Here is an 11,126-nt window from a genome sequence, read left to right as displayed (position 1 = left end):
ATGTAATTCTGAACACATGGAGGAGGCCTTGAGAAATGAAAAAAAAGATCCTCAAACTAACTTGCAAAATAAATACATTGGTGTGTAAAGAGGAGTGAAGAGATGCCCTGAGTAGGGTGGGCAGTGGCCAGGCAGAAAAGGACCTGGGGCTGCTGATCAACAGCCAACTGAACATGAGCCAGGTGTGCCCAGGTGGCCAAGAAGGGCAACAGCATCCTGGCCTGTATCAGGAATGGTGATCAGGCCTGTATCAGGACCAGGGAAGTGATTCTTCCCCTGTACTCAGCAGCGGTGAGGCCACACCTTGAGTGCTGTGTCCAGTTCCGGGCCCCTCAGTTCAGGAAGGATGTTGAGGTGCTGTAGAGTCTCCAGAGAAGGGCAACAAGGCTGGTGAGAGGTCTAGAACACAAGCTCTATGAAGAGCAGCTGAGGGAGCTGGGGTTGTTTAGCCTAGAGAAAAGGGGGCTTACAGGAGACTTTACCACTCTCTACAGCTGCCTGAAAAGAGCTCAGAGCCAGGTGGGAATCAGTCTCTTTTCACAGGCAACAAGTGACAGGATGAGAGTACACAGCCTCAAACCACCAGGGAAAGTTTAGGTTAGACATTAGAAAAAAATTCTTCACAGAAAGAGTGGTTGGGCATTGGAATGGGCTGCCCAGGGAGGTGTTGGAGTCACCCTCCCTGGAGGTGTTAAAAAAAAGACTGGATGTGGCACTCAGTGCCATGGTTAATTGATCAGGTGATGTTAGATCATAGGTTGGATTCGGTGATCTCCAAGGTCTTTTCCAACCTAGATTCTGCAAGTGAGCTCTGCCCAACTTGCCCATGGTAAGACCTGTAACTATTGACACATGAGAAACATTTGCAAAGGCAAGAGAAACCTGCCACCATTTACTGAAATATTGGTTATGTTCTGTTTAATCCTTTCGTTGTTCTTTTTTTGGACTTTCTTTTTTTCTTTTGCTGTCTTTCCATGGAAACATAACACAGTCTATTGTTGTATTTAATTTCTGTCATTTGTTTCTCCTCTATCGACCTCTTCTAATATGTGTCTGATTCTATTTTTTTCAGACAAGCTAATGATCCAGGAAGAGGAAAGACATTTTCAGGGCAGCTCGAATATAAATGATAAACTGTAAGTCACATTTGTTTGCACATGGATAGTATCTGTGGTTTCACACTGTTCCAAAGCAGGGGCTATGCTTCCAAGAACTGGCTCGGTAGTTTGCCTGTTATTTATCACGCTGTCCCAAGCAGATGATTTCTGGATGATTAACAGAGCTATCATTGCATTTTTACACGCAGGCCAAACTTATCTTGCTGCTTTTGAAACACTTAGTAATTGTTAAAAATAAAGATAAAAAATGAACAGAACCCTGCAGAAACACTCATCTGCTAACCTTGCTGTTAAATTTCTTCTAAATGCTAACATTATTTCAGCTGTAATTAAAGCCTAGATTAACTTTTCCAGCCTTCCCATTGTCCATGGCTTGCAAGCAGTTGTGAACCCAACCTTTCTTTAAATCACAGTGAGGAGATTACACTGATGATTATTGACTTTTCAGAGTGGAAAAGAATCTCAGAGACAACACTGTCTTCCAAAGAGCAGAGGGAAGTTTACTTTCAGCATCCCAAAGAGGTTAATTTGAACAGTAGCTTGAAGTACAAAATATTTCAGGTAGTTTTTCCTCCCTCAGTTTAGAAACTAGACAAGCAGAGCCCCAAATTAAGGATGATGCTACCTAGGAAATACTTTCTTCTACATGCCTGGAAAACATCTGCCAGTCCTCCTGTTCAGTTTATGGAAGTGAAAGGCATAATCTGAGGCTGTCCTTGGAAATGCAAATTCAACTTAAAACCACCAAGTTGTCTCCCTTCTTACCACACGTGTTTAACAAATCCCATTTACAAGACTTGCTCTGTACTATGTTGGGGGAGTTATCCATGCTCTGTTTAGGAACATTTTATGATTAAAGGATAGGAAATGATTATTTTTACTTCAATTGGTTGAACTGCTCATATTGCACGGTGGTAGCAAAGTCTGTGACCTGAGAAAATTTGCCAAGTTCCATGACACATCTCTCAATACAAGCAAGTAGTTTATAAACCCATCTTGGGTTACTTTATTTTCCATTTCTGGTCTGTGGGAAGCTAAAGGAGAATCCATGAATGTTATTATTATCATTAGGTTCCCTTGTTTCATATTGCTGAGCCTGAGCGTCAGCCCCGTGGAAGCAGAAAAGAGTCAAAAATGTTTAAATCTCTTGTCATAGATTCTAAGCTGCATTTATCTCTCTGTTTCCTGCTTATCAATGTGATTAATCTATTTAAATATTTTAGAGAGGATTCAATTTTGGAGTATGCAGATATACACTTAAATTCCTAAAGACACCCTGGAAACACAAGGGGTTTTTCAAAAGTAACTAAGCTGCTTTCCTATCAATTTCTTCATTCATGGCTTTTTATTGTCCATAAGTAATGTGGGTACTGGTCCAGGGGAGAATGGTAAAAAGAAAAAGCTTCATTTTACCCAGAGGGGAGCTGGCCAAGATCTGCCCTCTGCCCCTGCACTAACAGGCCTTTGCCAAGAACAAAGTGCCACGTTTTAACTCTTTTTATCTTTGAGTACCTCATATGAACTCATCAAAACCCCCCTCCAAAAGGGCTTGTTTTACTCAGTGAAGACAATCCTTTTGCCTCATGGTTAGATTTGAAATCCAGTTCTGTTAGGAAAGTGTTTAATCTAGTGTCTGCTACAGAGAAAAATAAACCCAGTAATTTCCCCATTCTTTATCTAGCTATAATAGTAGCTTAAAAAACGCAAATAATGATACTTCATCATACCTCCTCTATGGTGGAGGTCTGTTTTGATTCTGTTTTCATAAGAATAGAACTCCTAACCTGACCTGTATTTTCTCTTTTTGCTCTGTTTTCCAGATGCTATCTTCTACTCTGGCAGTATGGCCATTTTCCTGTCAGAGAAGCCCAGCAAAAGGAGGAAAACAAATGCAAAATTTCCTATTGAATGATTCAATTCACCTGGAATAGCATTTGAAATAATGAAAGCTGTCTCCCATTAGCAAAGTCCTGTGCCCACTATTTAAACTAAACTGTGTGCTGTGGAATTGCAGTCCTGTCTTCAAAAAAAATTGGTTTTCCTGCCTGGAGGACACTGCATGACAAAATATACCCTGCTCAAAATAACACAAGGATTTATAACACTCATGTCAATACAAGAAAGGAATAATTTACAGGTTATTAATCAGAAAATTTTGCAACAGTTTCAGTGCCAACTGTTAATGCATTATGCAGTAACATCTCTAGATAGTGATAAATTTTGAATTATTTTTAATTGGTTTTGAAAGTTAAATTGAATCCCATGATTGCTGTTTGACTTCTAAAATCATAGAATTTGTCATAATCTTGTAAAGATCCATGTCCTGAATCAGGTCTTACTGAATACTGTTTCCTCCCAAATCACTCATTCATGTTCCAAAATGCAAGTGTTCATAAGCACATTTTTTGGCCAAATGTTGTAAGGTCAGTTACATATGGCTGCTGGCCTGAGCGATAGCAAAAATGGTGAATGTACATTAATTCCAATTCTTTTTTTCATATAAATGGTCTCAAATTGTTATTCTCATAGGTTTAGTTCAGTACATTAATTCCAATTCTTTTTTTCATATAAATGGTCTCAAATTGTTATTCTCATAGGTTTAGTTCAGCCAACAGTTCTCTGCACTCAGTGGATTAGCTGGTTTAAAATGCCTTCATGCATGACAAATTCTGATCACCAGAACACACTGAATCTTACTTCTGGAATTCATAGTGTTTTTTTATTTTACTCTGCTAATGTGAAGTGGTACAAATGTGCCTCATGAGGTCTTGAGAGAGGACTCAAGACAGCAAGATGTGTCTAGTTGCAAGTGTCTGATGAAGGCTGATGGATCCTTCTGGAGAAACCTTAGTGGTATAGAGAGACCACTTGTTCTCTTTCTAGTGTTTAATTTAATGTGCTGTATTTCAACATTGCTACACTCAAAAAATATTTCATATGTATAATAAAAGAACCTTTTGTGTCTGTGACATGTATCAATGTAAGAATAGTTGACATGTGCCAGGGTTATTTTACAACAGTCTGTGGGAAGCAGGGTCAGATCTGCATAATTAGAATAAATTTTGAGAAAACTCTGTCTCAAGAGTAAGCTCAGTTTTTAGCTAGGTCCACAATTCCTGTTGAGACCTCAGGGGACAGGAAGTTTATCTGACATTTCTTTCCCTCAAAGAAGTCCTATAGAGCTCTTTCTAGCAGCCCATCTCTTTTTTTTCCAAGTCTGGTAGCACCCAGAGTGTTTGAAGACCAGATGAGAAAGGGTCATTCAGATGCAATACGTTAATCTATAAAATTCGAAAGATTTCAATGAGAAGTCTCCATGAGAGTTCAGGAGAGTTGTCCTGGGTAACAAACCAGGATACCAGTTTGGTTTATGTGGATCTTGGCTGCTGTACCACAGCAGGAGACCACAGCTGACAGAAGCCTGTAAGCTGGTGCTCCAGGAGTTGCCTTGGAAAGGATTTTGTCACGCTCCAACTTTTCGCTGTTCAGAACAGATTAAATTGAAATGAAATTCAGGATGGGACTCAGCCATGATGAAAGAATTTTTGCTGTCTGGTGACTGTTCAGATGCAGTTAGCTGTAATTAGCTTTATCGTTCCCCAATTAGCGGTTGCTGGCCTTCTGCCACCCTGCTTCATAATGGTAATATTAAAGAACTGAATTCACATGTAGCCTATTACAATTTCAGGGATGCCTGTGTGGGCTCTGCTTATGTATCCTTTTATAAAAAACATACATTGTCATTTCATAAGAAAGCTGAAAGAATGGAGCACAACAAACTGAGACTTGCCACCTGCTCCATCTTACATTTTGGTATACTTTTACAGTTTCAGGCTCTGCTTTTGCATGCTGGGAAGATTTCCACCACTTAGATCTGACAGCTGGAATTTCATCTAGGCATCATTTCACCTTTTGGTTCCTTGCTTCAGTGACAGTGTATCTCCAAAAGGAGCTTTGGTGCAATCAGTGTGTGTATGCATTACCAGGTGGTCCACCAAGAAACCATCTAACTCCTCAGTTCTTTTGGTTCCTGAAGGCATCCTCAGTTTTACCCCCAAACTGGTTCTCAGCATCCAGGTAATTTAGTTAGATTTCAGTACTTGCACATGAACAACATGAACAACAAAAAGGGTACTAAGAAAATCTGTAAAACAGTAATTACATTACTTTACAAAAATCGAATTTAATCCCAGGCTTTCTGAGCTACCAGATTCAGAAGGTGGCCTTCCATTTCAAACAGTTTAAACTGATTTCCCTCTTTGAGGATTACTGTTTTCTATTCAAAGAATCATGGAATCATTACGGTTGGAAAAGACCTCCAAGACAAGATCACCAAGTCCAACCTTTGACTGAATACCACCATGCACAGTAACCATATCCCAGTGTACCATGTCCACTCATTTTTTGAACACTTCCAAAGATGGTGACTCCACCACCTTCCTGGGAAACCTGTTTCAGTGCTTAACCATTCTTCCAGTGAAGAATTTTTCCTAGTATCCAACACGAACTTCCCCTGATGCAACCTGGCTTCACCCTCCTTTCAGGGAGTTGTAGAGAGCAAGGTCTCCACTGAGCTCTTTTCCTCCAGGCTGAACAAGCTCAGCTCTGTCAGCTGTTCCTCGTAAGACATATTTTCTAGACCTTTCACAAGCCTTGTTGCCCTTCTTCAGACACACTCCACTTCAATGTCCTTCTTGAAGCGAGTGGCCCAGAACTGGACACAGTGGCACTCCAGATAATCTATCCCTTGACTTTCCCCAGCACTGAGGTCAGGCTGACAGGCCTGCAGTGCCCTGGATTCTCCTTCCAGCCCTCTGGTAGATGGGTACCACATTGGCTAGCCTCCAGCTGTCTGGGATCTCCACAGTTAACCAGGACTGCTTCATATCAGAACCAATTTCATCTTCCCATTCAGTTCTCTTTGAACTTGCAAATTACACTTTTTCAAATTTCTTGTAGGACTCTTAAAGCACTGATGCTCACATTATTAATGTTCACACTACACCTTAAATGGTGCTGGATTTGAGAACAACTGACCTTTTAGATGTGACAAAAACATATATCACTATTCAGCCAGTCTTCAAAAAGCTCAGAAAACTAAGAATTACTGTGAGAAAAAAATCCAAAAAAGTTAAATCAGAAAACAGTGTCTAGTGTACTAGGGCAACTGTTAACCTACACCACTGTGATCACATGCAGTGACTTTGTTCTCATGACTAATATTATTATTCTTACTTTTACATTAGCTTAAACCTTTAAAAAAAACTGGATATTTCCTCTTTGTGATTTCCCTCACAGATACACATATGGCTCTTTTAGTTCTATATTTTCTTGCCTTATGTTTGCTGCTTTAATATGTTCTGATTCCTTTTACAAGGAACATTATTTAATTTCTACTATATAGCAGCCTTCATCTTATAATTGCTTCAGTTTATCTTCTGTTTTTCCTTTGTAGAGGAGAACAGGATTGCTCTTTCTTTTGAATTTATCTTCTTTTGAATGTCTTGTAATGAAGTGGAAATAATGAGGTTGAAAGCATCACTATACCTGTGTAGAACCAAAGGAAAGAGAAATCATTAACAAACACTTTTTCTACTTGATCATTAGGTCCATCCAAGCAGCAGAGGAGGAGAAAAACACCAGTTAACAAGGTGTAGTGCTTTTGAAGTAGATGGAGGAGGGAATGAAGCACAATGTTTTCCTTGTGCTAATATGACTTCCTTTCAGTCTCCTACTATTTTTTAAAATTGGTTTGACTAGTTGAAGCTAGCTAAGCAATTGATAGTTGAATTTTTTACATTGTTTGGTTCACCTTTAATTAGCACATTCCACCGGCCTTTTAAGCAATTACTGTTAATCATTTATGTAGCACCTTAATGATCTTGTGTGAGGACTTTACATGTTTCAGGACTAATTTCTGCCTCACAACAGAAGAGGAAAGTGGGACTCCAGCTCCCCAAGATGAAGTTGAATGTCAGCTTTTACACAGCTTCTGATAAATAACACTCTGAGTCTCTATTGTGTTATAAAGGCCATTTGTCCACCTAAGAAACAGTTTAAGAGCATGTCACTGTCTTTGTTTTGCTTCAGTGCACTATGCAGTAAAAGCACTATTTCCACTAGAGAAATTAGAAAATCCACATGCAGTATTATCCCTATACCTCCAAGCCAGCTGGAGAATATTCACAGCAGCTTTTTCTTGTTATTTGATTTAGTTAATCAAGAATGCAGGATAAATCCAAATAAAAATAATCAAATAAACTTATGGGGTTTTCTTTTCTTCCTCTCTGACTGACAGTTACATTAACCCTCGAACTTCCTTTTCTTTAATGCCTTTTGCCTCAGGACAAGTCATGTATACTTTTATAAATGTGCTCTAAATCAACAATCTCTTCTGCTCTGTAAGAGAAATTTCTTTTCTGCTGAGAAAAGAAATAACTACTAAAAAATCAATCCTGGAATAGTGTAGGTACTTCATGAACATGCTGATAAAAATCCTCATAACTGCTGGATCTTTCCGGTATGACAATTTTCTGAAATCTGGCATATTTGCTGGGCCAGAGGAGATAACATATTCTACTTGAACACACGTCCGGGGACCTTGGTGTTTCAGGAGCTGCACAAAAACCAGAAGAAAAACATAGTCAAAGCCCTGAAAACATGGGTTTAATGTGGAAGAAGAAGCAGCAGGTCAATAAAAGCCTCACAAGTGCTTGTCAACAGGAGAAGGGACAGTTGCCACAGGAAACTATCCAACTAGCGAAGGGGCTGTTAAAACATTATGGTAAAAGAGGTTTTAAGATAGTGTTTAAAGATATACTGGGAAGTTTTGCACATATTTTAAGAGGTTGTTCTCGAATATTAGCAGTGGCTGGAAAGAAAGAATAAAACTGCTTTTTGAAAATCTAGCCAGGTACAAGAAAGCCACACACTCTGAACAAAGCCTGAAGCTGGCTTCAGGGCCAAATCAGAAGAAAAATGCTGTTGTTGGCTGGGAAAATCCTCAAAAGTCTTTCTTTTATATGAAAGAGAGGAGGAACCTCAGAGAGAAAATTATCCTTGCAAAAGTCTTCTGGGTGTAGAAGGATTTACTCAGTCCCAAGAAAGCATGCCACATGAAGGACAGCAGAGCCTGGATAATAGTCTCAGTGAATGAATCAGAAACTGTGCATTATTTTAGAGATGTCAGAAGACAATGAAGGCCAGGTTATGGTCCTGTGTGATCAGTGGCTTAATACTTCTGTCCACAAGAAAGGAGAAAAAAAATATGATGAAAAATATTACTTCTATAGTGGCTATGTTAATCCTAAATGCCTACAAAGAAGTGTTGGGGATGGCCTAGAATTTTAATTTGGACAAAAGTGTAGGGTTTATCCTATCTAACTTTCAATAGCTGCAATGTAGATATTACCCTTTATAGGGAAATATGCACAGTTAGATCATCATTCAGCTGCCAGAGTTTAGAGATTGTTCTTTAGCAGTCAGATTAATTGCCCCCTACAGTTCTTTAAATATTATTGGCTTACTTTTCAGACTACACAGAGACCCTACAATGGGTTCTTCAGAAGTAAATACCTACATTCAGATATCTGAATCCCAGTCATGGGGACAGAATACGGGGTAGACACGAGGGAGAATTTATATTTGTAGATGACATTTACTTTAAAAAGACATACACAGAAAGGAGAGAGCTGTAGGAGATGCCCAAAGGGGGATGGAAAAAGACAAGGACACACTGAAGAACATACAAAAGAAATGGTTTGAGAGATAGGAGTGTTTATTTACTTTAGGTCAGTAACTAGAGACTGTGGAGAAACACAGGAAAGAGAGCTAAAGATGGTGAGTTGAGCATACATGGAAAAACAGACCAGAATTTGGCGGTTTTATCTTGGAATAAATAAATCAGGCTTTTTGGGGAAGTGAGAAGCAGAGGCAGGCATAAGGAACATTTTGTGGAATGTGACAGTTTGTTGGTAAACTCTTTTTTTTCCCAAAACTCAGCCTCCAAAACTCACATTTTTTTTTCCAAAACTCTTCCAAAACCCACCTGTAAAATGGGACCATAGCAAATACTGGGTCCTGAATCATCAAGCAGAGCATGCAGGTACTCTTCCTAGAGGTGAACGACAGCAGGAGCCAGAGCCACTCTGGGTCCTTAGCAGGACTTTTCTAATTCTTTTTACTTCTCATTGCACTGCCCAGGTACTCTCTTGCAGTCAATCAAGGTACTCTCTTTCCTCAAGGCCACACTTCGTAGAGTGTCCTGCTTCTTCACAAAGTACAATATGGCAAAACAAAATCTGATTCATTCACTTCATGCCACAGTTCACACATGGTGCACATGAGCAATGGTGTTTCTGTGAAGACTCTCCTTGCTTCATTTCTTTTCCATCTTTCCTGTCTGGCATGTCTTCCATTTCTGTCTTTAGGGAAAACAGCCTAGAAAGGGAAAGTTACAAGATATGCTATTGCTGAACTATTAATTGGATGCAGTTAAAAAGTCATGCAAAGGTTGAGCTGGATGGTATTACAGATACACCAGGAATAAAACTGCTCAGGGCAAATTGTTGCCCGTATATTGTGGCTCTGGAATGTGGACGACCTGAGCAACGAGGGAAGATTTTCCAGTAGGAAAATTTAAACTGCTCAGTTTGAAACAGGCAGCACAGATTACAAATCAGGATTCTCTATTTTCAGTATAATAATTAATAATTTGAGATTAAGTTTTGCTGCAGTGACAGTTGCTGACTCAAAGCAATAGCCTAGCACTAGTGTCTGAGTTTGCTGGGGTGGGAGGGCTTGGTGATTTTCTTTGATTTTTCACAGACATCACTAGTATTTCATAACACTGTCATATTCCTCACTGAATGGTGATTAGACCATTTTGTTTCAGTTTGAGCCAAGCAAACTGGTCTTTTGTGCTACAGCAAGAATGAAAAATCCAGAGGAAAATGATTACTTCTCAGCTCGGGGAAAACTCAAGACTTATGTTGATTCTTGTCTTCTAAAAATACTCCGTAGCTGGATGTAAGCCTACTTGGCATGGAACTTGTTGGGATTTTCAGTTTTGAAACTCTGCTTCAGGTGTTGATTGTCACCTGCTACCCTTTCAGCAAAAAAATATACATGGAATTTGGATTTTAGGAGAACAGTAGAAATTAAAGTAATAGTAAATTTACTTGTATGCACAGCTTCCTTTGAAACTTCAGAAAACCATTTAAAAGACTTCTGCCACTTCAGAGGTTACATTTCCACTGTATTTTAATTCCAACAAGGTTCACGAGTCTTGAAATAGAAAAACTTGTTTTTCTTCTTTTGTTCAGCAGTGATCTCTCTAGTTGGATTACTGCTTGTAACGTGGATACTTATAACAGAGTTTTCAGGAGATGTTAAGACCCAGAGCTTTAGATTTTCCCTAAAATGGACTAATCAGGATAGGAAAACTCCTGAGGTTTTTGAAAATGCAAATGAAAACAATAATATTGTTTTAAAATTAAACCTGTTTCTGCCATGCTGGATACACATATCTCAGAGTATGACACAACTGCATGAGAACTAACTGACTTACGTCACTTCGTGTTCTAAAATGAGGGCATAATTTGCTTAAAAAGCCAAAATGCATCTATTTTTATACTCATTACTGCTCATGATAAAGGAAGATAATTTCAAAATGCTTTTCTAATTATAAAGGAACAGAGTATTTTCCTGCATTACAATAGCACTTTCCTCCAAAATATTTCTGCACATATATATTTCTTATATAACACTGAATGACTTGTATTTCTAAGGAAAATGTTTGAACATGCTTGAATCCAGATCTGTGGATTTCCAATATTAAGATTTATCATAATAAATTTTTTTTTGTATCTTGTGGTTTATTTACATTAAGATGTCTTTGTGGAATTATGAAGACATTATGTTATTATATGTACAATAACATGTGAAGATAAAACACCATAATAAGGTGCATGCTGTGACTTTTGCTATAATAACATTCTTTGTTTTACT

At 38.7% G+C, this 11,126-nt stretch overlaps 1 long non-coding RNA gene across 1 annotated transcript; it reads left to right on the top strand.

Moving 5' to 3' along the window:
- The first annotated feature begins 685 nt into the window (after nt 1-685).
- LOC116439633 lies at nt 686-6,472 on the top strand. Its single transcript, XR_004238216.1, has 3 exons — nt 686-1,136; nt 2,939-3,647; nt 3,716-6,472. It is a non-coding gene; the product is annotated as an uncharacterized LOC116439633 (long non-coding RNA).
- The last annotated feature ends 4,654 nt before the right edge of the window (nt 6,473-11,126 follow it).

The sequence above is a fragment of the Corvus moneduloides genome, chromosome 1 (assembly GCF_009650955.1).
Source record: "Corvus moneduloides isolate bCorMon1 chromosome 1, bCorMon1.pri, whole genome shotgun sequence".
Taxonomy (NCBI): domain Eukaryota; kingdom Metazoa; phylum Chordata; class Aves; order Passeriformes; family Corvidae; genus Corvus; species Corvus moneduloides.
The sequence above is the reverse complement of the archived record's forward strand: the minus strand, read 5'-3'. Positions and strand labels throughout refer to the sequence as shown.